General features: G+C 45.5%; 1 long non-coding RNA gene across 3 annotated transcripts in view; it reads left to right on the top strand.

Annotated features, from left to right (window-relative positions):
• LOC308587515 overlaps positions 1–25,338 on the top strand; it is a 63,877-nt gene extending 38,539 nt beyond the window's left edge. The window contains exons 2-4 of one of the 3 annotated variants that reach the window (XR_014008420.1): positions 7,746–7,854; positions 23,534–23,597; positions 24,306–25,338. This is a non-coding gene — a long non-coding RNA (uncharacterized lncRNA). Of the gene's footprint in view, positions 1–4,557; positions 5,147–7,745; positions 7,855–23,533; positions 23,598–24,305 lie in introns of all 3 variants that reach the window. The other 2 variants (XR_014008421.1, XR_014008419.1) reach the window with 2 other exon arrangements.
• Positions 25,339–25,795: the final 457 nt, after the last annotated feature.

The following is a 25,795-nucleotide window of genomic DNA, read 5'->3' as shown; positions in this document are numbered from 1 at the left end:
CTGGTGGCCACTGGTTTACAGGGCTGGGAAGGAATTTTACTCTTGACCACACCTGGCCTTTGAGTGGGAAGTTTTTGCCTTTTTCTCAGCAGTTAGCCAGTGACTGTGAGGGGTCTCCTACAGAGCTATTTGTCACAGCTTGGAAACAAATGACATTGGGTGGGATCTAAACATAATGGGGACCCTCTTAAAGGGTCTTGAGGAGATGCAACAGCTCCTGGCCCAGGTCAGGGTGGACAGAGTCCAGCTCCACACAACTCAGGTCACTGGTTGGATTCCAGTTGCATGGTGTTTTGGGCCTCATATGCTTCTCAACTCCCATAACATTCCCCAGTAGGTGTGCTGGGATGGTGTATCAGGCTTCAGATCAGAAGTTTTATGGGATAACTAGCCCTGACCCAATGCCATGTGAATGGCCAGGGATGTTGGGAGTTGCAGTTCAGCAACATCTGGTTCCCCACTCCTCCTACACTGTCTCTTTGTTACTAGTGTGATGAATTATCATCAGTGCTTTTTTTTTCTGGGGGTACTTAAAGGTACCCAGTACCAGTACCTCTTTTTTCAAATGTTAAAAGTGTGCCACTTACTGTAACAACTTCATAGTGTGTACTGACACCTTTTTTCCGTTTTTTAAAAAAGCACTGATTATCATCATCATCAACATCATTCTAGCATTTCAAAGCTTTGTTTTGTGTGATAAACTTTGTACTTTAGTCAAGAAAGAAAGGTATCCAGTTATCAATTTGCCCTATAAAAACTGAGCAAAAAATGTGTTTCTTTCTCCACCCCACCCCCCACCCCGCTTGCGAAACGTTGGCAAGTCAGAGAGTTTCCATGAATGCATTTGATACTTCAGAATTAGTCATCTCAGACTTTTCATTAGGATATCTTCATCTACATTACTGAGACCAGTCTCTATGGCACCATTTCCTAATTATTTGGCTTTCCCCTGGAGGTGTTTAGCATAAGGAAAGGCTTCTCTTGCTACATCTTCTGTCACATGACTGTTCATCACTCCCCACAATGATATGAATAAATGGCACTCAGCTGGCCTTTGGACATGGCACTGAGATAAAAACCTCACTTGCTGATCTTCTTTTCAGTTTTTTGGTATTTTTAAGCATACACACAGAGAGTGTTCGTGTTTAAAGAACAGGCTTGGCAAAATTGTCACCATTCTTTGACACTACTGCCCATGTTATGTTAACAAGAAAATGGGTGCTCACTCTTATGCAGGAAGGATTCAAGTGTATGCCAGAAATTTAGGTTAGATTAAAGTGTTTTGGTGTCATGCTGCAACCAGGGTGTTGTTGTTTTTTAGTAGTACCTTGGTTCTCGAACAGCTTAGTTGACAAACAAATCAGCTCCCGAACACCGCAAACCCGAATTCGGAAGCCGAACGTCCATTTCGGCTGTTGGCATTGTTTCCGGGGCCAAGTCAGCCAATCAGAAGCCGCGTCCTGGTTTCAAACATTTTGGAAGTCGAACGGACTTCCAGAATGGATTGAGTTCGAGAACCAAGGCACCACTGTATAAACGCTCCGGAACCAGATCAGGGTGGGGTGCATGCCTGCCCACCCTTTGAGCCTTCAAGTGTTCAGGTGAATGAGTGAACACACCCAAAGGTTGAGAGACCCTTGTGAGGATGGTTGGAAGGTGCTGTGTGCAAAAGCTATGTCACCATGTCAGGGCAAAGTGGGTTCTCTGGATCGCAAACCGTCAACAGTGTGAATCTTTCCAATTTTCTGCCATGCTGGATGTTCTCCCTAGAGTCAGGCATAAGGAAGCTTTGGCCCTTTGGGTGCTGTTTCACTCCAATTATAACAATCCCTGTTCTCTGGAAATCATAGCTCTGTGAGGGAAATCTTGAGGTAGCTCCTTCCACGGGGCTTTACCAGATCAGGAAGCTATTATTGATCACGGCTACAAGGAAATTTCAGCTTCAGAGGTGTATTTTTCTCCCCCTCCCCATTTCCTCCACACAACAACCATGTGAGGTACCTTAGGCTGAGAGACTGTGACTGGCCCAAGGTCACCCAGTGAGCTTCATGACTGAGCAGGGTTTTGAACCCAGGTCTCCCAGGTCCTAGTCCAACATCTCACCACTACACCCTGCTGGTTCACAGCATGGGATTATTGCCACTATCAAAGAAGGCATTTTAAAAAGCTTCGGACAAATTAGTGGGGAACAGGTCTACCAAAGTCTCACCAGTGATTACGTGGAAACTTCAGGTTCAGAGGCAGGAAACATGGCAACCATAGAATTCTGGAAATGGAAGGGAACTTGGATGTCATTTATTCCCCACCTTTCTTCATTGTAAGATGTGCAGTGCAGGATTCATATATGGCATTCCTGACTAGATACCCCCCATCCAATTCCCAGAATATATTAACAATCAATCCAACCTTCCCAAGGAACTCTGGGAATCATAGCTCTGTGAGGAGAATAGGGGTTTCCTAACAACTCTCAGCATCCTTAACAAACTACAGTTCCCATGATTCTTTGTGCGGCGGGGTAGCCATGATTGCTGAAGCGGTACAAGAGTCCTTTAAATGTGGCCTGAGAGACATTCATTTACTTCTGGGGACAGTGGACTTATGCCTCTATACACCGAGTACATAATATATCACAAAACAGGGAGTGTACATCACTTGCTTGTTGACAGGAAAACAGCGGCCTCGTGTATTTCCTTAAGGGGCTGCCTTTCCCAAAGGATAAACTGAGTGTTGGCATCTGGCAAGTTGCAGCTTTGTCCTAGATAAAATAAATACGTTTAGCTTTTTTTCACTGAAGCGGCTGCCCAAAGTGTTGTGAAACCAGTCAGGGAGTGAGTGACGGGTGTGGCTTTTGGAGGCTGGAGAGGGCATCTTAATTCTGAGGTAATCTTCCTCAGGGTTACTTTGCTAACGCAACGTGATTGAAGTTGGTGGTGACGACGATCTGCGGGTACTAAAATGTGCCTCCCACACATGGGAAGCTGGCAGTGGACACAAGTTCAGAACAGTCCGAATTTTTCCGAGCTGATTCAGAAGACACGTCTCCCTCTTCCCCATCCCCACCCTGACTCTCCCTGTTTCACGTAGAGTTGTAGACAATCTGGAAAAGATTTTGGCTGTGTACACACTACCCTTTACTTCGGCTCCTGTGTGGTGTTTGGCGTTATGTACAGATGGCATTAGCCACATGTGGCTGCACACGCCCTACACCTTTGAAGTGCATTTCTTCCCCTCAGTGTGTACATAACCTAAGACAGTGGTTTTCAACCAGTGTGCTGTGGCACCCTGGGGTGCCTTGAATTATGGTCAGGGATGCCGTGGGCAACACTGGCCTGTGCGCCTCTTTCCTTCCCTCCCTCCTCTGATGCCCTCTCACATCTCAGCATCCCAAACGCTTGCACAGCTGTTCGTTGAAGCCCTGGCTACAAGCTCTGCAGGTGAATGGTGCCTCTGGGGAAGGCCAGAGGGTGCTTCCTAGGCCCCTGTGGGGCAGTGTGAGAAGTCAATTCTCTTTGGGGCAGAGGGGGCAGCTCAGAGACAAGGGGCGGCACTTGTGGCTGCCCAGAGGAGTCCCAAGGAGAGGGGAGAAGAGAAGAGGCTGAGGGAACACTTCACAAGGGATAGTGTGTTTGAAAAGGGATGAGGGGCTGCCAGCTCTGCAGGCAAGGGGTGATGTAACTGGGCTCCTCAGCCCCACAGGGGTGCTGCAGAAAGAATGTAGTTGCTCAAAGAAGTTGAGGACTCAAAATGGTTGAAAACCTCTGGCCTAAGAGACTGAATGTGGGGTGGGTGGGGAATGTGGGGCAAAGACAGACACACACACAGAGAGAGTCTTTAAATATGAAATAATTAGCACACACACCTTACTGAAACTCCTTGGGTTCTTTATTTTTGGCATTGCAATTTTTAAGTGCAAGTTTTAAACTGTTTTGAATATTGTATTTTAAATTGTCGTGTCCCACCCAGTTACCTTAGGGTGAAAGACAGGTAGACAGAACTCACCAGAACTGAGTTCTGGCACCTCTCAGGTGGGCACCATCTCCATTATAAGAGAACAAGGGAGGCATTCATGGTGAGTTCCGGTACCTCTTTTTCTAGAAAAATAGCACCGATCCATCATCACGTGGCAAATTAGTGTTGTATCCAGCACTGCCTTTCTATTTGCACAATAGACTTCCACTTGTGTACTGGAACTCACCCCTCCTCTCCTCTGTAGGCCCCCCATCCTCACATTGCATCAAAATCTGCTCCTGAGGCTTTGGAGGGTCCATCGCAGCAGATTTTAGAAGCATGTGGGAAAAGGAGAGGAAGGACAAGTCCTGGTGTGCTTTTGAAAGGCCGCTCATGTCGTGTTGAATACAAGCCTTCGTCTTTTTCCCTCCAAACCCTCACAATTAACTGAGAGAGGACTGGCGAAGGGGGTATTCGGATACTGTTTCAGCTTCACAAATGTACGTTTTATGAAAAAGCAAAGTGAAACCATCTCTCGTGCCCTCAGAAAGAAGTGGCTTGGAAAAGTATCTCTTTTTCTTTTCCCTTTCTTTTCATGTTTCCACCCAGCACCACTGGCAAGTCAGGCCATCTTGGACAGCGGTAATTTTCAGTCAGAGGATTGCCTTGAAAGCCGGAAAAGCCACAGAGTTAATAGGAACCAGGCGGAGAAAGTGAAGGCTAGACCAAGGAATCCATAGGCAGAACCTTCCAGAAAAGAAAAAAAAAAAGGCTCGGCTGTGGGAGGTCTGGCTGAGTCACGCATGGCCGCAGATTGGCCTGGCACCTTCAGAGCAGAGGATCAGATCAAGGACTTGGCATATGGATCGCAGCCTGAGTTTTCGAACTCCTCACACGCTTTTGTAGATTTTCATCTATGCTGGTACTTTCTGCCAATAGAGTCTGACTCTGCTAAGGAGATATATATATATATATCAGTCCCTCCATGTGGAAGTCCCTCATAAATATCATGGGAATTAATTTGTGCATGTCCCTGTTCTTTGCCAAGGCACAGCTATGCATGATGCATCTTTATGCTTCCCGAGTCTATATAGTGTGTAAATCAATCACTGTGGACTGATACGAGCAACCCATTGGGGAGTGCTACTAGAAGGAATAGCGAAGGAAGACATGCTTTGAAATGAGGGGAAGGACCCAGGTACGACTGCATTAACTTAACAAACACAGGCCTGGAGATAATGCTAGCAGCGAGGCAGACCGAGGATGGGAAGAAGCAGGTACAGGGGAGAAGGTTTCCGTATTTGCTGCCTGGCGTGAAGGAGCTGTTGACAGATATCCCAAATTAAACGCCGCAGATAGAGAACGGGGGAGAGAGTAAAAGAAAGAAAAACATGCCCGGAAAGTTGCTGTAATTTATTAGCGCATTGAAGAAGCCCTTCACATTTAATCAGTCGCAGCTGTGTCACATTTGATCTATTCTTAGAAATGGATCTCATTAGGGATTATATTCCCCCCACCAGCACCTCCTTCCTTCACACAGGGCTAAGCAATGAGGGAGTAGCGTACAGGGTTTCTGGACCCCACACGCAATTGCTTTTGGATCACAGCCCATATGGATCACGCTCCATGCCGCTGAAGGTTAGGGGACGCAACTTGTGGGCCTAGAGTCTAGTTTCATGGAGATGGCAAGGAGGGGAGAAGCGGCAGGAATGGGGTTGTGGAAGAGACAAGGGGTAGTGGTGGAAAGAGAGAGGGAAGGGGTAGAACCACTCATCCTTGGCTCTGCTCCTTGCCTATTTCCAACTCTTGCCCTATCCACAACCTCCATTTCCTCATTTCCCATGAGGAAATGTGGTCCTCTCTCGAGGAAAGATGGCCCACCTCTAATGTCCCACCTTTGTCCAGGGCTGTGTACACACCATACATTTGAAGCACATTTCCACTTAAAAAAATAAATAAATAAAGGGATTTGTAGTTTACTGCAGCTATAACTAAGGCAGCATATTTTATCTCCGCCAAGCTAAGCAGTTGGTCCCTTACCTTTCTCATCCTGACCTAGCCACTGTGATCTATGCGATGATCACCTCCAGGCTTGATTATTGTAACTCACTCCACATGGGGCTGCCCTTGAGACTGGCCCAGAAACTCCAGCGGGTGCAGAATGCTGTGGCGAGACTCCTTACATGGTCCTCGCTGCGGGATCTCATTCACCTGGTACTGTACCAGCTACACTGGCTCCCAGTGGAGTACAGGATCAGGTTTAAGGTGCTGGTTTTAACCTTTAAAGCCCTATATGGCCTAGGACCCTCATACCTACGGGACTGCCTCTCCTGGTATGTCCCACGGAGGACCTTACGGTCTTCAAATAAAAACATCTTGGAGATTCCGGGCCACAGGGAGGTTAGGCTGGCCTCGACCAGAGCCAGGGCTTTTTTGGATGTGGCCCCAATCTGGTGGAATGCTCTGTCACAAGAGACAAGGGCCCCGCGGGACTTGATATCGTTCCGCAGGGCATGCAAGACGGGGCTGTTCTGCTGGGCCTTTGGCCAAGGCACAGTCTGACTCCCCTCTCTCCTTCTGAAATCCTCATAGAACTCTAACCCAATGGTTGCCATTGATTTGATTCTGAATTGATTTTAGAATGTATTTTAATTAATTGACTGTGTGATTTTATGTACACTGTGCTATTTTTACTTGTTGTTTAGCCGCTCTGAGCTCTGTTGGCTGCTCTGAGGGTGGGATACAAATAAAATTTTACTACTGCTACTACTACTATTAATACTACTACTACCACTGCCAGACCCTATAGTTCCCAGGATTTTCTTGGGTGGAGGGAGAAATGTGTTTTACATGCATAGTGTGTATGCAGTCGAGGTCTGAAATGGATTTGGAAATTTGGGCTGCAAATGAATCCCTTTGGGCCTCTCTTCCTCACATTGTCTCTCAAAAGCAAGTGGGGAAAGCAAAGAGGACTTCATGTACCATCTGAAGTCTCCCATAGGATCTCAGGCCCTGATGCATCCAGGACAGCTGGGTGGTGTACTACTACTACTAATCATCATCATCATCATCATAATAATGCAGTCTGCTATGTAGACTACCCAACCCATCCAGGTCTGATTACCCATCCCCACCAGACATGATCATGTATCCAACATAGTCTGAATGATGTACCTTGTGGGTTTTATACATGCCTCAATCAGTGCATCCAAACTCAAATATTCAGTGAGTGGATCTAGTCCTTATTCACAGCCTCATTCTTCTTCAGTGGCCAGCAATGTAGAACAAACATGTCCTATGAGTCCCTCACCTGTTGCCCTTCAATTGGATAGAAGATGACCTCACCAACCTACTCAGAGCTGTCATAAGAAGGAGAAAGTCTCAGGAACGTGGACTCAGCACTAGCTACACCTTTCTTACCATCTCCCTTGCTAGAGCAGTAGCATATTCCTGTGCTCTGCCCTACTCTGGCTCACCATTTGGCTTTGTTCCTTAGAACCACTTCGCTTAGATCTCTTTGCTTAGCAGCGGCTGGATTAAGTATGCAGTGACATGGAGAACGAGTGCTGTTTTGAGGGTGCGGGGGTGAAGCCAGTGAATGCTAAACTAAACCATTTAATCATGCTTGCCATATGGAATAGAGGGTTTATGCTTACATAGGTTGAGAATAAAACAAACAAAGGGTACCTGCAGATGTTTTCAATTAACACATAATAGATAAGACCAAGTGCAGGAGTCTTTCTTCCCTCCCTCCCTCCCTCCCTCCTTCCTTCCTTTTCTTTTTTCTTTCTACACAGTTTCACTTCTTGAGAAACGCAACAGGAGCAAGACAGGAAGCCGGAAGGTTGACCATCTCCTCTCTGCCATACTTTAAGAAGAAGACCAGCAATAAAAGGAACATTCTAGGTAATCTTTCGCTTTGGCAACTGATAGATTCCCCCCCTGCCCCCCTCCACCAAGTGCATTTGGGAAACCCAAATTTGCAAGTCTGCAGAAACTAAAGTTATTCAATTGTTTGTTTTTGATGCTTGTTTCGTAACCAGAAAGGCTTTCCCCAAAAGAATGCTGTGGTTTCATTTAAGGACAAACTAACAAGGCTTTCTGCCAAACGTCTGAAAAGTGATGTGATCTAGAGGGTAGAAGCAGTGAGCAGGGGAGGTGCAACAGCTGCCTCTCTGTGTGCTTGCCTTCCCCAAATGCCCTTTTTTAGTTTGCGTTCCCAGAGACAACTTTGCTATGGCTGCATAGGGGGCATCCAAGAGGGCAAGTGTCCATACAAGGAGCTTGCCCCCCATTTCTGAACTGCTGTCATTAACATGTGCTCTTATTTGTCTTTCTTGCCCATCTAGAAATATAATTTGCCCCTTCTGTACTCCACCAATTGTTCTTTTTCCTGGTGCTGCCATTGTATGGCTGCAAATTCATCCAAACTGAAGATTAATCTAAAATGTGACCCTGAGACATGTTCTGTCTTCCTGCAATCTACAACACAAAACAGAAATTTCTAAAAAAAAAAAAAAAGTGTTGTCATCACACCAGTCTGACTGTATTACAAGAACCACAAATTTAAGCACCTTATAGCACACTTACTTGGGAACAGGCTCCATTGAATGCAATGAATTCACTTCTGAATGGGATTGTGGCTGCAGCTTTGCAGGGATATTTTGGTAATTCGTTTGATGGAGCTGTATTAATGGGACTTTGAAGATACTGCTTTCTCATTGACAGAAAAGCTTTGAGAACCTCTGGCAAGTAGGGAATAATAGAGTTGAATGAACTTGGCATCTTGGCTTGCCCTGCCTTGCCACAGTGTTTCAAGGAGAAAGCACTGTATATATTGAACATGAGGTTCAGTTTTTCTTTTCTTTTTTTTATTTGCGAAAGACAAAGGGCTACAATACTGTTTTGTTTAAGAATTTTGTTGTTGTTTAGTCGTGTCCGACTCTTCATGACCCCATGGACCAGAGCACGCCAGGCACTCCTGTCTTCCACTGCCTCCCGCAGTTTGGTCAAACTCATGTATGTAGCTTCGAGAACACTGTCCAACCATCAACCAGGGTCTTTTCTAAGGAGTCTTCTCTTCTCATGAGGTGGCCAAACCCAGTGCTGGGTTTTTAATCCAAGTCCTTACACCCTTCCTAATTTGTCTCTAGCCAAGGTGTGAACACCTTTCCATAGAATATGACCCCTCCTCATCAGCACTCCCTGATCAACTGAAGCTTAGCTGGTGGGAACAGCTGGTGGAAGAGGGGAGAGAGAGAGAGAGAAAGAGAGCTGTGAAACACCCCAGAAAAACAACAATTTCACTATGCCGTAATGTGAACACACCCTGAATTTGGAGCTCCTTTCTCTGGGGTGATGCTGCTGCACTGAGTTGGGGATGGTTTGATTCAGTTTTCAAGGGCAATACCCAAGGTTAGAAGGAGAGAACCCCACCTCCTATTGAACCTCTGCCGAGGGGGGTGGTTCTTCCTACCCTCAGATTTTCACTTGCACCTTCTTTCTACACATGCCCATGCATCCTAATGAAGTAATTTAGTTCCATTAAAAATATAGGAACTAGTAAATGCAACAGTCCCTTCACTAGGTGTGGGCTTTTATCTCCCCACCCCAGTTTTAGCCATATAAGCAACATGTTGATCTAACTGCATTTGGGGATTAAGTGTCAGCAATTCTTCTCTGGCTCAGATGTTAATCCAAGGAGGGAAAGAATTTGCGGGTTTACAAAGCTTGCCTCTCCATCCCGCCGCACAAGAGATTTTCAATCCCTCGGACTACTGTGTAAAATAAAGTTTTCCAGAGATACAGTAAGAGTAAGAAAATAAATAATAATCTTGCTGACAATAAGCAATCCAGCATTAAGCCCCAGTTTGCTCAGATTAGCATGCAAAGGGGGAAGGTTCAGGTGCCTTTCACAATAGCAAAATCCTATTAATGGCACCAGAGAGGCAGGGGGACTTCACCAGATAACTAAATCCATTGATCTCTAATCCTCTGGGCCTTTCTGACTCTGGAAGAGTTGCTTGCGTGGCTTCGGTCCAGGACCAACACACTGCCAAAAAACACTTAGTTCTTCAGCAGCCAACAAAAAGCGCCACTCTGCATGTGGGAACAGCATAAAAAGCGGAGGGGCGGGGGGAAGAGAGAGAAAGAAAATGGTGTTTTGAGTTTAGCCTGACGAACATCAGCACGGAGCGCGGGCTGATGCTAAAATGAAATGGCAGACATTTTAACCATACCTTTGAAGCGGGACAGGGGAAATGGAGAGGGGACACATGTGTGCGCTAATTAAAAGAGACTTGGGTGGCACGTCAGGCTTCCTCCGCTGTAAGTTTCCTCTCAAGAGTGCCGGTTCAAAACCATCCTGAGGGAAGACATTACTATTCATGTGCATTTCTTGCAGGCTTAAGACATTCAAAAGGATACGCCGTGGAAGGTAGATGCATTTTACCTTCTGTTTAGACGTAAACGCAGCAGTGATGCATATGGATTAGCAATTACACCGTGCTCCGATGGCAAAAGAGTTTTAGAAACTATTAGGGGAAATAGTGAGGTATCTGTAGCTATCCTATTAGTCCATATTCGCCATCGTGCTTTAATGCATTGCTCTCCTTTCTTCCTGCTTGCCTTTGTAGACATAATGTGGTTTGAAACGGATAGAAAACTTAGGAATATATTAAACAAGTAAGAGTCCCCAAATATTTGTGAATGTGGGTTGTAGTGCTGTTGTTTTAATGGTTATGTGGTCTTTTCTGCTTATCCATTCCTCTTTTCCTGTTTTACACACTCCAAATTCACCATTACACATACCACTTTCGAGGTGCATTCAGAAGTGGTTAATATTGGGTTGGTTTTCCAGATTGTAGTGCTGCCACTTCTGTCTCATTTCCTAATGTTCCTTTCACACTGTGACACCTGTTGCATTATGGGATTGTGGCTTTTTTCCGGGTATACCAGCATGGCACGCTAAATTTCATTCACACAAGTGGCCGTGGTTTGACACAACACTGAAGTTGTTGGGAATCATCACTGCTTCAGTTCACTCATGAAAACAGTAAGAAAGCAGTATATCACCCCAAATTCCATCACTTTTACAGGTATATGGGGCTGTAAACAGATATTTTCTGGAATCACGTAACATGGGAATAAGCACTAAACACGTGCTATATCCCATTAGTTTTCCAGAAATGGCTTTCAAATTGTGCAAAACTCAAATATAAAGTGAAATTAACAGGGAAACGTTGGGGGAATGGGATCATCAGCCATGTGAATGCAGACTTAGACATAGAGAACTTCTTCTTCTTCTTACAAATACAAATACAAATATAAATACAAGAACCATTAAACACTTATACAGCAGCACATCTAATGGCAATTGTTTTATCCATTGACTCAAGACAAAAATTTATACATTCAGCATTCAAACATATTTCTTAACGTACCCTCTCCATTGAGAATATTGAGTGGTTGGTATAATAGAGTGGTATTACACTGCTTTAAAGGTACAGTCGTACCTCAGAGGTCGAACAGAATCCATTCTGGAAGTTCAGAAACCAAGGCATGGCTTTCAATTGGCTGCAAGAAGCTCCTACAGCCAATCAGAAGCCACGTAAGCCACGTCGGACGTTCGGATTCCATAGAATGTTCGCAAACACTCACTTTCTGGGTTTGCGGCATTCAGGAGCCGAAATGTTTGACTCGCAAGGTGTTCTACTTCCGAGGTATGACTGTATAGTGAAGATGTCGCCCAAGTGTGTTCAAAACAGATCAGGTTGCTTCCAGATGCTACAGATACGGATAAGAAGGCAAATCTTGTTGTCTCTGCACATTGCTAATACGCAGCAGTTTGATCTGGCATCTTAATCCCAGTTAACTAGTAGGAAAAGAGAAGGAGAAAGATTGATTATAATTATAGTCTAGAAAATAATGTTTGCAGCCGAAGAAAGAAGAGCATGTTAGAACTTTTGAAACAAGTTGCAGGGGATGTTTCCCCCCCCCCCCCCCGTGCCACATTCCTCCCTTGTCTGTGCTGAGGTTTAAATCGGTCATGAAAAAGAAGCATTCCAAACCTTTCTCAAAACTTGCCTGGCCCTTCGCGAACGCTAAGTGTTTTCTCTCCTTCGGAACACGTCGAATGCGACCGCAGTTCAGAGAAGAGGGCGTACTTGTAAAAGAAAAAGAAGTTAAAAACAACAACAATCAAATTTGAATTCTGGAACGATATATACGGATAATGGCCCACCAGCTTTTGCTACCGTCTTCCTCCCACCCCCAACTCCCGCCAGCCTAGGATTTGGCCTGCTGAGCAGACATTGATTTTGCATGGTAGAATAACTCATCAGTTTTTTGGCAGAGGCCCAGAGACGAAGCGGCTGATTAGACTGTGGACGCACCTGAGTGCACAACCGAAGACAGCCCCCTGGATACCTTTCTCATGTTTTCACAGGTGGGCTTCAGCTAAATTAGTAATGGGAACTCACCTCTGATTCCTTTTCCCCTTCTGGCTCAACCAAAGAGTGTGTGTGTGTGTGTGTGTGTGTGTGTGTGTGTGCACGCGCGCGCACACACACACACATGGAGAGGAGAATGAGAGAGTATAGATTCCGAAGGGTCTGGAATTCTAGAAGGCCAGCAAAGAGATGTGGAAATAATTGGGCACAATTACTTAAAGCTAACGACAAGGTGATCTATTTATTTTTTTAAGTGAAATGTGTCCAGTGAGAATGTATTGAATTCCATGCAGATTTTGGCTTAACCCCTCAGTTCTCAGTCCCAATTAAAACAGAAGGCTCAGCTCCTCAAATTTAGTTTTGTTGTTGTTTTTCTGCACCTGAGTGATAAACCTAGTGTCATCCAGAAGCTGTGGAACTATCACTCTCATCATCCCTGGTTGGGGCTGATGAAAATCAGTGTTCATCAACATCTGGCATGTTAGAGGTAGTCCACTTCTGTTTAAAAAAACCACACACCTCCCTTCTTTCTCTCTCTTTTTACCCTTCCTTCTTCTCTCTCCTCTTGTCTGACCACACTGTGGGCACACAGCCTGATGGATCAGGTCAGTGTCCCATCTAGTTCAGCATCCTGTTCTCACAGTGACCCTCCAGAACCCTAAAGGAAGCCTGCAAACAGGACCTGAGGGCAACAACACTCTCCTTTCCTGGGGGTTCTAGCAACTGGTATTCAGAAGCATACTGCCTCCAACTGTGAAGGCAGAGCATAGAGAGCCAGTGTGGTGTAGTGGTTAAGAGCGGTAGTCTCATAATCTGGGGAACCGGGTTCGCGTCCCCACTCCTCCGCATGCAGCTGCTGGGTGACCTTGGGCTAGTCACACTTCTCTGAAGTCTCTCAGCCCCACTCACCTCACAGAGTGTTTGTTGTGGGGGAGGAAGTGAAAGGAGAATGTTAGCCACTTTGAGACTTCTTCGAGTAGTGATAGAGCGGAATATCAAATCCAAACTCCTCCTCCTCCATCATAGTTAGCAGCCATTCATAGCCTTTACCACCATGACGTGGGTGGCGCTATGGTCTAAACCACTGAGCCTCTTGGGCTTGCTGATCAGAAGGTCAGCAGTTTGAATCCCCATGAGCTCCCGTTGCTCTGTCCCAACTCCTGCCAACCTAGCAGTTCGAAAGCATGCCAGTGCAAGTAGATAAATAGGTACTGCTGTAGCAGGAAGGTAAATGGTGTTTCCGTGCGCTCTGGTTTCTGTCACAGTGTTTCATTGCACCAGAAGCGGTTTAGTCATGCTGGCCACATGGCCTAGAAATCTGTCTTTGGACAAATGCCAGCTCCATCGACCTGGAAGCGAGATGAGCGCCGAAACCCATAGTCACCTTTGACTGGACTTAACCATCCAGGGGTCATTTACCTTTACCTCCACGAATTTGTCTAATCCTCTTTTAAAGCCATCCACTTTAGTGCCTGTCACCACCTCCTGTAGAAAGGAGCTGCAAAATTCATCTCTGTGCTGTGCGAATAGGTACTTTCTTTTCTCTGTCCTGAATCTTTCGGCATTCTGCTTCATTAGATGCCCATGAGTTTTTAGTGTTATGAGAGAAGGAGCAAAACTTTCCCAGGTCTGCTCAACGCATAATTTCCTACACTTGTTGTTGTTGTTTAGTCATTTAGTCGTGTCCGACTCTTCGTGACCCCATGGACCAGAGCATGCCAGGCACTCCTGTCCTCCACTGCCTTCTGCAGTTTGGTCAAATTCATGTTTATAGCTTCGAGAACACTATCCAACCATCTCGTCCTCTGTCGTCCCCTTCTCCTTGTGGCCTCCATCTTTCCCAACATCAGGGTCTTTTCTAGGGAGTCTTCTCTTCTCATGAGGTGGCCAAAGTATTGGAGCCTCGGCTTCAGGACCTGTCCTTCCAGTGAGCACTCAGGGCTGATTTCCTTCAGAACAGATAGGTTTGATCTTCTTTCAGTCCATGGGACTCTCAAGAGTCTCCTCCAGCACCATAATTCAAAAGCATCAATTCTTCGGCAATCAGCCTTCTTTATGGTCCAGCTCTCACTTCCATACATCACTACTGGGAAAACCATAGCTTTACCTATACGGACCTTTGTCGGCAAGGTGATGTCTCTGCTTTTTAAGATGCTGTCTATCCTACAGTTATATTATTGTTTAATATTATTTTTTGTAGAAAACTTCAGAATGTCATAACTTATTGGTGCACAATAAAATCAGTACATAAAATACACAATAGGTAGTCTATTTGAAGCAAGGACTAGTTTTTAATTTTGGGGTTTTTTTGAGGGTATGGTAGGATGGGAAAGTTAAGGGCTGTAAGTGGTGCTCACAAGATGTTGCTGGAATACAAGCCCTGCGGTCCCTGACCATTGGCCAAAACCTCTGGAGGACATGAAGCTGAGAAAGGCTGACTTGGAGTATCCTGGCAAGGCACTTGTGACATCAGACTGGGTCAGGATAGGTTTGCCTCAGAGATGGAAAGAGGACACTGTCCCAATGAAGGAAGAATGGCAAGCAAAGTTAATGGACTATGAAGAAATGGCAAAACTTATAGGAAGATTAAGCAATCAAGAAGAAAGAAGGTTTGACAAAGAATGGGGGAGATATGTGGACTATCTAAAAATTATTGCACACATTAAATACATCAGCAGGATTAATTTAATATCAAGTAGTTAAAAGGTGATTTTTGAAGAATTGTAGAGAGTAACAAACAGAAGGAGTTAAGGGGGAGATGCAGTTTTTACAAGAAACCTAGGAAGGAGAGGAGGGAAGTCAATGCAAGTATGTATGTAAACGTAATTGATTGTTATTGTTGTTAAACTGAAAAATGAAAATGAAAATGGTCAAAAAGAGGAAAGGCTTACCTTGTGCCGTCTGTCAAGACTGTCAGGCATCATAGGAATCAGAGCAAATGTCAATCTGCAGAAAACCTTATTGCTGTTTGATCCGATTCAGAGGTAAAACTTAGGGTTTCTCCAGTGAAAGCCCTGGGACAAAAACCCCCCAACAACAAAACTCTCAGACACAGAGCTTTAAAGCCCGGACCTGTGCCTAGAAACATGGCACAAAAGGAAGGCTGGATGAGCCCCAAATTGATCTTACTGGGATTTCACACAAAAGTCTACTCCTGGTTAGTTTTCTTCATCTCAGCAACCTAATTTGGGAGGATGAGATTGACTTTGTTAGACACCTGGGAATCATAAACCCTTACAGATCTACTCGAGCTCACCCAGGTAATCTGCCAGTAAATCTTGATTCAATATTCAGTGCATTCAGTATTGTGCACCCAATTTTGTGAAACTCCCTTCTGGCTGAGGTCAAATGGGGCCCCGCTCCCTGTTGACCTTCCAGTGCTTCATGAATACTTTCTTTTTTAAAAATGGAAGCAGGTTTTTAACTTGACTCTGATTTTATGGTTTAAATTCATTTTTAATTCACTTAAACTCATTGTTAGTCGACCATATGCCTTCCCCCCCCCCACCAACACATGTGTGATTAAGCAGTATATAAATTGTGGAAATAAATAGTTTCTTCTCAACCCTAGTAAACATTGTGCATAATTTCACATGCCTTTGTCATGTCCTCCATTACTTGCCTCACCTCCCTGTACTAAAATGCCTCAAGTTTTGAAATCTTTCCTCTAAAGGGAGTTGTTCCAACCCCTGGAGCACTTTGGTTGAAATTTTGAGCACTTCAAAGCACACTTTTTGCATTTAGAAGGCCCCAGGTCCTCTTTCCATGAAAATGGATCCCAGATATCAGACCTGAGAAAGGCTCAACTCTGACTGTGGCCCTGCAGAGCTGCTGACTAGAGAATCTCAAGCCCAGTGCAATGGCCTAGTAGTAGAGAATATCTCACTAGTTGGGCTGATAAGGCAGTTTCAAACCCACTGAAACATCACTGTCACCCAGTAGCTCCCTTTAGCGCTAAATAATACAGTAAGGTTTATGGACACATGCTGATATATAGTCCACAGTGCAAGATGACAGTGAAATTCCATCCCAGCAAATTATTTCACTCCTCTTCCCTGCTGTAATCACTTTCACATGGATCCCGCCGGGTCCTTACTAGTACATTTGCACAAGTGGGGCCAGTAACATAATGTTGCAGTATGCAGTGTTCTTATTCCATGCCCTTTTCCTGGACACACCATTCCATCCCCTTTCCCCTCACTGTTGTGTTCCAGACCAATAGGAAGCCAGCATTCTGTGCCTACTTGGCATGCTCAGTTCCCACTGATTGGTAGATGTTTTCCCCTTAGGGTTTTCTCCTATCTATCATGTGGGATGCGGGTGGCGCTCTGATCTAAAATACTCAGCCTCTTGGGCTTGCCAATCAGAAAGTCAGTGGTTCGAATCCCCACGATGGAGTGAGCTCCCATTGCTCTGTCTCAGCTCCTGCCACCCTAGCCGTTCAAAAGCACACCAGTGCACATAGATAAATAGGTCCCACTACAGCAGGAAGGTAAACGCCGTTTCCATGTGCTCTGGTTTCCGTCACGGTGTTCTGTTACACCAGAAGTGATTTAGTCATGCTGACCACATGTCCCAGAAAGCTGTCTGTGGACAAATGCCAGCTCCCTTGGCCTGAAACGAGATGAGCACCGCAACCCCATAGTCGCCTTTGACTGGACATAGCCATCCAAGGGTCCTTTACCTTTACCTTTTACTTATCATGTATGCAAGCATTAAGGTTCCCCTGAGTCTGCTGATACCTCCGTCTTGTGTGAGGACAGCATCATATTCAAAGAATGGACTCACTACTAGTGCATAAGCCAGCTTTTCCTGGTTCTTCCTAGCCATTCCCAAACTGATCTGATCCTTAGTGATCTCTCTCTCTCTCCTTCCCTTGCCTCCCTTTCCTACACCGCCAAAGTGGGGAGGGGGCGCAATGCCCCATTGCATATTTAATTTCTCTTCATCCCAAAGCAAACGCATCTGATTCTATTCCTGTGGCAATTTCTGGAGTAATTACTTTGCTTTGTTTTGTTTGCACATACAGATGAAATTGCTCCCCAATTGGACCAGTTTCTCCCTTCCACTGCTTCATGCTGGGAATGGTTAATCTGTGCTCTGTAGAACCAAATAACACAGCACTCAAATAGGGAACCAGTGAGGCTGCTTTAATCAAAAAATTGTGTTTGGGTGAAATCAAAGCAGTTTTTAGGAATCCAGCAGCTGTCCATAGAGGACATTTCCAATGCTAGAGATTTATTTATTTATGAAATAGATGTAGATATTGTGGTTAACGTGACTTTCTTTCCTTCATTGTGCGGCAGCAAGAGGACTAAGGCCACATTCACACAATAAATTCAAAGCACTATGATACTACTTTAAGCGGCCATAGTCCCCCCCAAAGAATTCTGGGAGCTGTAGCTTGTTAAAGGAGCTGAGAAGTGTTAGGAGGCTCCTGTTCCTTTCACAGAGTTCCCTGTGAAGAGGGATTGGTTGTTGAACCATTCTGGGAATTGTATTTCTCTCAGGGGAACAGGGGGTCTCCCAAAAAACTCTCAGCACCCTTAACAAACTACAGTTCCCAGGATTCTTTGCAGTGGCATCACAGTGCTCTAAATGTACTGTCCGAATGTGGCCTATGCCAGGATGCACTGGATTCTCTGCCAGCCCAGCTCCCCTCTCCCCCCATCCTGAAATGCCTTGTTGCTGAAGTTTACAATGGCAGTCGCCTCCGCCACAGCTGGGCGCAGATTCCTTTTGGCTCTTCCTCACTGGCAGAGGCTAGCAGTGCCAGACATTGCTAGACAGCAGGGACTCCACACACCCAAATCCAAACCTAGTACAGCAGACAGGATTGCTCCATCCGTGGCAGAGTACTAAAGCCACACTGGTGGTGACATTGTAATATTCAAATCTATGTCCCTCAATGCAGCCCGGCTCGCTTTGTGTATAAATATGTTGTTAAGCAGCCAACTAAATCCTAACTCCAGGTTGGTATTCTTAATTTCCACCAGGGACCATAGTAATAAGTTTGTCAGTCCCCCCCCCTTTAACCAGTGAACTGTGACAGAATTATTTTGCAACTTAACAACTCTACAAATTATTCTCATTTCCACTCCGGTGTTACCCCCGCCGCCCGCCGCCCCCCTCGCAGGGCTGATTTAACTAGTGTTAAGTATAAAACACTTTAGCGAGGTAAGCTTTGTGTAGTCACAAGAACTAGATTAATGCACATGGGTAATTTCTGGCACTGGTTAAATGCCTATAGTGCTGAACTTCGCAAGAGTAGGATTGATGAGTTCAGCCATTAGGTGCTGAAGTGTAGAGCTGCGAGAGACGGCTTGTTTCTTGTTTAAATTGAAATCATTTCAATTCATTTCCTTCTTGGTTGGACAGAAGCATGTTTTTCAATAGGGAGGAAATCTTGAGGGAATCCATTGACCCAGCCAGTCATATAATGCAAAAAGTTAATGGGCAAAAATGATATTCATCTGCAGTTTATAATAGCATTTTCTTATTCTTCTCCCTGCCGTCCCTTCTCCACCAACCCTCCGAACCTTACAAAAGCAAGCGTATAATAAGAGCAACAGCAAGGCTGTCCGAGGCACAACCTTTTAACAATTATCAGGTCTGTGGCAAAATAAAATTAAATTTAAGCAAAGGGGGGTGGGGTGGGGGGAACGGAACACCAATTTTGATGCTGAGATAACAAATTATAAATTATGGAAGTCAGAGGCACCAAACAACTTGTAAGCAACCGTCCCGTCTCTTAGCAACAAGCCGGGCGAAAGCTGCTTGTTGATACGACGAGAGCAGACAGGGTTGTTTTGCAGTGATTACCACCAAGGAACCAGGAACAACATTTTAACACCTGCCGCAGGGCACTGCTGCACCTAGCTATGCATCTCTCCAGTGGCCCACAAAGCCTGGGCTAGATGCCAGAAGGCTTCTGAGGCCTACCTCTCCACCGCAGCAGGCTGGGGAAAACAAAAAGGACCCCGGAGGAAAGATCAAAGAGGCAAAGTTCAGGTGTGTGATGCACCCGTGCCAGAGCTCTGTTCCTTTCGATACCCTTCCAGAAATTAGAAGTGATAGCAGGTTCCACTGCTTATACTTCCTCTCCTCCCATCAGCCGTTCTTTCTTTTTTCTTTAACCTAGTGGCGGATGGGGCCACTTCAACTCCAGCACAAAGGCTACCGCCGTGTCAGAAATGCATCTGAAGACCAATGGATTCAGCTCACTTAGAACACCTTCAGTGCACAGGGGATGTTTGACTATAGTTAATCGGTGTGTTCAGTTATTGTCTCAGCTGCTTTGGATCTAGCAGTTTTGCAGAGTCGTACTACGAGCAATGGGAAATTCACCCAGGCCCCGGGAGATCTAACCTTCCACCGAGTGTCAAGTGGATTCCCCAAGTGGATTTGCCTTATGCCTGACTTGCTAGCAGAAGTGCCGTGCTTATTTCTACAAATACGTGACCGGTTAAAGGACAGTAGCCAACGCTCAAGAAGTATCCCAATCTTGCTAATAAGACTTGGAGCAACAAAGTGAATATTGCTTGGGTGAGGCAAGGTAGCCCAGTGTCCTATTGTATAATTGACAGTTCATGATCACTATGATTTTGTGCGGATAACTAGAAGGTCTAATCCAGCCTTTCTCAACTTTCAGATGGGCTACAGCTCCCATCGTTCCTAGCCAGCATGGCCAATGGTCAAGGGTGATGGGATTTGTAGTTCAAGAACACCTGGGGACCCAAGGTTGAGAAAGACTGGTCTAATCTCTGAATTGTCGGATTAGTGTAAAGCACAAACACACGGCAATGAAGAAGAATCCATAATGCAGAGGAAAAGGCCACCAGGTGAAGAGATTACTATAGAAATTTATTTAATGGGCATTGATGGCTTGAAGCCAATGGACTCCAGTTCAATCTAGCTGCACAGATTAATTATTCCAGTTTGACTCCTCCTTCTTTCCTGTCCTCTGAGGTTTCTAATTGAGTAACTATGAAGCACTGTTTTTGTTGAAGTTGTGTGAGTGTGTAAAGTTTCACCCAGTTTTTATGTCTGCATCATAGTTGCATATTATTTATGTCTTTGTCGTTCCTGTAGAAATATTTATTCCAAAATGTGTTGGGTCTAAAGTTGGGGGGGGGGGATTGCGTGTGGTACATCTAGAGGTTTTCCTCCTTTTCTTCCAGTTCTCACTGGGTTTACTCCCATACTCAGTGATCTACCATTTTATTTTCAACACATTTGCTCCTATGGAGAAAGAAAAAATGGCTGAGGATGGCAAGAAAAAATATTGCTGAGGATGGCGATATTATTGGCCACAGCAAGCCTTCCTCTTCACCACTGACAGTGGGATTCTGCTTATACCAGGCTCCTTGCAAATAAATATAAGGACTCTCTCAGGCACAGACCCTATCTTATTTATTTTTTATTTATTTTAATAATGTGTACCTCACCTAATCTGCAAAGAAATTCAGCAAGGGGGCTTTCAATCCAAAGCAGTAGTAATATATATGACAGTTCTCCATTAAAATTGCAAACACTAACATTAAAGCAAGGACCCGCTGCACAACTTTTTAAAAACAGCCCCCCAAGTAGTGTTGAGGACTGACTTGGAATGGATTTTTCTGAAAAAAGCACAATGCGGAGCTTATTCATGCAGATTCCCTGCCACCAAGTACCACTTTGCTCCTTCATCTCGACAAGAAGTGTGTTACATTTTACCAGTTATGCTAAAAATACAAACAATTCTCACGTATTATATGCATTATAATGCACATAAAAATTGTCAGACATTATAAGCATATACAGTGGTACCTCTAGTTATGAACTTAGTTCGTTCCAGAGGTCTGTTCCTAACCTGAAACTGCTCTTAACTAGAGGTGTGCTTTCGCTAATGGGGCCTCTTGCTGCCGCTGCGCCGCCGGCACACGATTTCCATTCTCATCCTGGGGCAAAGTTCTCAACTCGAGGTAACTCTTCCAGGTTAGTGGAGTTTGTAACCTGAAGCGTTTGTAACCAGAGGCGTTTGTAACTCGAGGTACCACTGTACACTCCAGTTTTCCCAAAGAAACCAGCTCAGAGAATCATACAATCATCAAGTTGCAGGGTTGGAAGGGACCCTGAGGGTCATCTAGTTCAACTCTCTGCAATGCAGGAATATCAACTAAAGCATCCATGACAAATGGCCATTCAAACTCTGTGTGATGGCCTGGGATTCAGACTCGGAGGCTGAACCTGAGGAATCCCAGCCTGCACAGGATTCCCCACCTCCAGAACCAGCTGAGCCGGGGCTGGGCCATGAGCCTGAAGGGTCCTCACCTGTGCTGGATCCTCAGGTGCAGGCACCAGCTGAGTCTGCTCTGGCTCCTGAGGTGATGGAGGACCCATTGCCTGCAGGTGCTCCACTCTCAGCCCCATCAGGGGAGGCTGAGGTTGCCTTTGGGTCTGGTAACCCTTCAGCCTCTCCTGAGCTGCAGAGGCTCAGGGCAGAGAGGTGGAGGGAACTAAGTTCCCGCAGGAGGAGTGCTCACCTCCAGGCCAGGAGAGCTGAGTCACCTGTTAGGGTTAGGGTTAGGGTTAGGGTTAGGGTTAGGGTTGGGGTTGGGGTTGGGGTTAGGGGTTAGGGTTAGGGTTAGGGTTAGGGTTAGGGTTAGGGTTGGGGTTGGGGTTAGGGGTTAGGGTTAGGGTTAGGGTTAGGGTTAGGGTTAGGAGCAACATTGTTGTTAGCCAGTTCCTGCCTTCACCCTGTCCTGCCGGATCTTCTGACCTCGCCCGACTCCCTGCCTTGGACCCAGCTTCAGCTTTGACGGACGGCCTCAATACTGCACCCTCGACCTTGGACTGGACTCAGACCATGCCTCACAGAAACCCACGGAACCAGCACACTCTGGTGTGTGAGAGCTAGAGAATCTCTAGCTCCAAAGGAGTCTGTTCCATCGTCCAGCATCTCTTACTGTCAGAAAGTCCTTCCTGGTGTTTTGTCAGAATCTCCTTTCCTGTAACTTGAAGCCATTGGTATGGATCCTACCTCCCAGAGTAGGAGAAAATAAGCTTGCTCTAACTTCCATGTGACAGCCCTTGAGCCCATGATACCTTACAATGATGAGTCTTTTGTGAGCATCCTATTATCTGTATTTCTGGACAGAGGCTGTCAATCTTGCACAAAATGCATAGCCATTACTTATTTGTTGCATAGATTTCTTTCCTCGGAGAGAGTGCTTCTGTCTCATTCCAGGTTTGTCGCATCCCCACCCCCAACCCCAACCCCACCCCAGTGGTAAAATACCAAAATTTTGTTGCTGAGAAAATGCATGTTTCCCAATAACATCCACTGCGATCGTGAATGTTTCTGGAATGTGTTCGACATGTGTTACAGGACCCTATTGGATTAAGGGTGCAATAAATATCCACAGTGTCTGGTTTCTGAAATGAAAATGGCACATTCTCAGCTATGGACACACTTCCCAAATAAAGAAATGGCTTTCTGAAAAGTTATTGCAGGCCAGGGTGAGTTGGGGGCGGGATGGGAAGGTGCAGGCGTGCTGCACAGATGTTGCTCAATTAAGCCAATTTCACAGAAAGGAGGAAGGCTCTCTTTTCTTTTCTCTAGCCCTCTTTCTCTCCTTTTCTTTTGCAACACCTCGGCACCACATGCAATAACAAGCCAGTCAGCACTTTGAAGGGGAAATGGCACACGGTTGCGTCTAGCAGCAAATTAACCATTTGAAGAAATAATAAGAATCCCACCCTCGTAACTATTATATATCTGCTTTTGTGAATAAAGGTCCCAAGCACATATGTCACTTTCTGCTTAAGTAGCGGTACCAGCAGAAATAGCACAGGATGTTTGACATGTCTCCCTGTTTTGGTTATGTTATGCATGCAGTGGTCTGTGTTCGCCTGAGCTAGAATCTGGACTAGGATTCAGAGCCATGTGTTTTGATTTGATACATGATGTCCAATCACATAGTACTGTCAGGGTTTGGGCTACTAGCATTGGCTCTTAAGCTCTGGGTTACAATTCGTAGCTTGGGGGGTTAAACAGCCAATCACGTTGAGAGTGGGAGTGGCCCAGGCCTTCAGAAATGCATATAAGCAGTTGTTTTGCCCCTGTTTGACAGTCCTGTTCTGTTCACAATCAGGTCACTAAAGTCTCTTGCTTGTTATCAGTGTGACCCGCCTCGCAGAAACCTACATACTCTTCAGGTAATGAACTATGGTGTTCTTAATGATGAGAGACACTCTCCTGCTCCCCTGTACCATTTGGTGGCACTTTGAAGCAGGGATAGAGCACCAGAGGCATTTCAGATGGTTTTGGGCAACAATGCCATGCTAGATGGGGCTGATGGGAATTATAGTCTAGTGCTACCGGTTCCCTACTCCTGCTTTAGAGAGTGGATTTGGAAAACCAAACTACTGGCCAGTGGCTAATCTCCCTTTCCTGAGCAAGGTTCTGGAGTGAGTGGTCACAGACCGGATCCATGTGCTTTTGGAAGAAACTGATTTTCTGGATCCATTTCAATTGGGGTTTAGGCCCAGTTTTGGCACAGAAACTGCTTTGGTCGCCATGCATGATGACCTCTGTTGAGAGAGAGACAAGGGAAACATGTCCCTGTTAATTCTTCTCGACCTCTCAGCAGCTTTCGATACCACTGACCATGGTATCCTTCTGGAGCGAACTAGGATTGGGTGGCACCACTTTGCTGTAGTTCCAGTCCTACTTGGATGGTTGCTCGCAGAGGGTGTTGCTTGGGGGATGCTTTTCAACCCCATGGAACCTTCAGCTTGGGATTCCGCAGGGCTCAATCCTATCCCCCTATCCCCCTATCCCCACCCCTGGGTGGGGTTATCTGGAGGTTTGTTGTCAGCAGTATGCTGATGACACTCAACTCTGTTTATCCTTTACATCTGCAGGTGAGGCAGTGGAAGTGCTGGACCAGTGTCTTGCCTCAGTTATGGACTGGATGAGAGCCAACAAACTGAAACTCAGTTCATATAAGACTGGGGCACTCTTGGTGATTGTTTCCCTAGACCAGATGGTCTTGATGGTGTTACACTTCCCCTGAAGGAGCAGTCAGCTAGTGCAGAATTCAGCGGCCAGCTTGCTCACCAGAGCAAGACGGTTTAAGCATATTACACCGATCCTGGTCTGACTGCACTGGCTACCAAATAGTTTCCGGGCCCAATTCAAAGTGCTGGTTTTGACCTATAAAGCCTTAAATGGCTCAGGACTGCAACACCTCAAGGACCGCCTCTTTCCATGTGAACCTAACCAGACCCTGAGATCATTTTCTGCGGCCCTCCTTCATGTGCCTCCTCCTTGAGAGGTCCAGAGGGTGGCAACACGAGAACAGGCTTTCTCTGCAGTGGCTCCCCGTCTGTGGAATGCTCTCCCCAGGGACGTTCGCCTGGTGCCTTCATTATACACCTTTAGGCACCAGGCAAAGACTTTCCTTTTTAACCAGGCCTTGGTTTGATTTGATTCCCATCCTGTGCCCTTTTAAAATGTGGGGTTTGGGGTGGGGGTTATTGGGTTGTTGTTTTTATTTTGATTATATATTTTGTGGTTTTATATTATGATTTTGTTCTGTGAACCGCCATGAGACCTCCGGGTATAGGGCGATATATAATTTCAATAGATGATGATGATGATGATGACGACGATGAAAGGCCCACCCTGCCATGCTGCTGAGTAAAACTATAAGGAGATCCTGCTGGATCAGGCCAATGGCCACCTAGCCCAGCATCCTGTTCTCACTATGACCAGCCAGATACTTGTGCGAAGGCTACAAACACAATCTGAGCACAAGAGCAACTGGTTACAGTTTGCATGGGATTTGGGGGCATGAGGAATAGATGAGGTGGAGGATTGGTATCTGAAGCATTTAAACTGGCGATAAGGACAATCGGGCAGCAAGATTTCTTAGGCCAGTACCAAAGTCATTACTGCTGTTTGTATGCTACAACAGCAGCAAGAATACTCATTGCAAAGTATTGGAAGACACAAGATCTACCCACTCTGGAAGAATGGCAGATGAAGGTGATCGACTACATGGAATTGGCAGAAATGACTGGCAGAATCCGAGACCAGGGAGAAGAGTTGGTGAAAGAAGACTGGAAGAAATTTAAAGACTATTTACAGAAATATTGTAAAATTAATGAATGTTAGAAGGATGTTGGATAGAAACTAAGGGGTTTCCAGCTGTAATGCTTTAGGAGATACGAAAAAAAAAGGTTTATAAATGGGTAAAAGCTTAATGGTAAGGATTTGCTGAACTAACAAATTGAAGTGGAATACAAAGAAGGGAGGTATGAGGAGGTCTGGGGAAATAAGCGTAAGGAAGATATGTTATGGAAAATTATTTGTTTTTTAACTGTTTTTATGTTGTATTTTGTTTCTTTTT

This window comes from Podarcis bocagei, assembly GCF_964188305.1.
Source record: "Podarcis bocagei genome assembly, chromosome: 1".
In the NCBI taxonomy this organism is placed as follows: Eukaryota; Metazoa; Chordata; class Lepidosauria; order Squamata; family Lacertidae; genus Podarcis; species Podarcis bocagei.
Note: the sequence above shows the minus strand (reverse complement) of the source record. Positions and strands in the feature narration are given on the sequence as shown.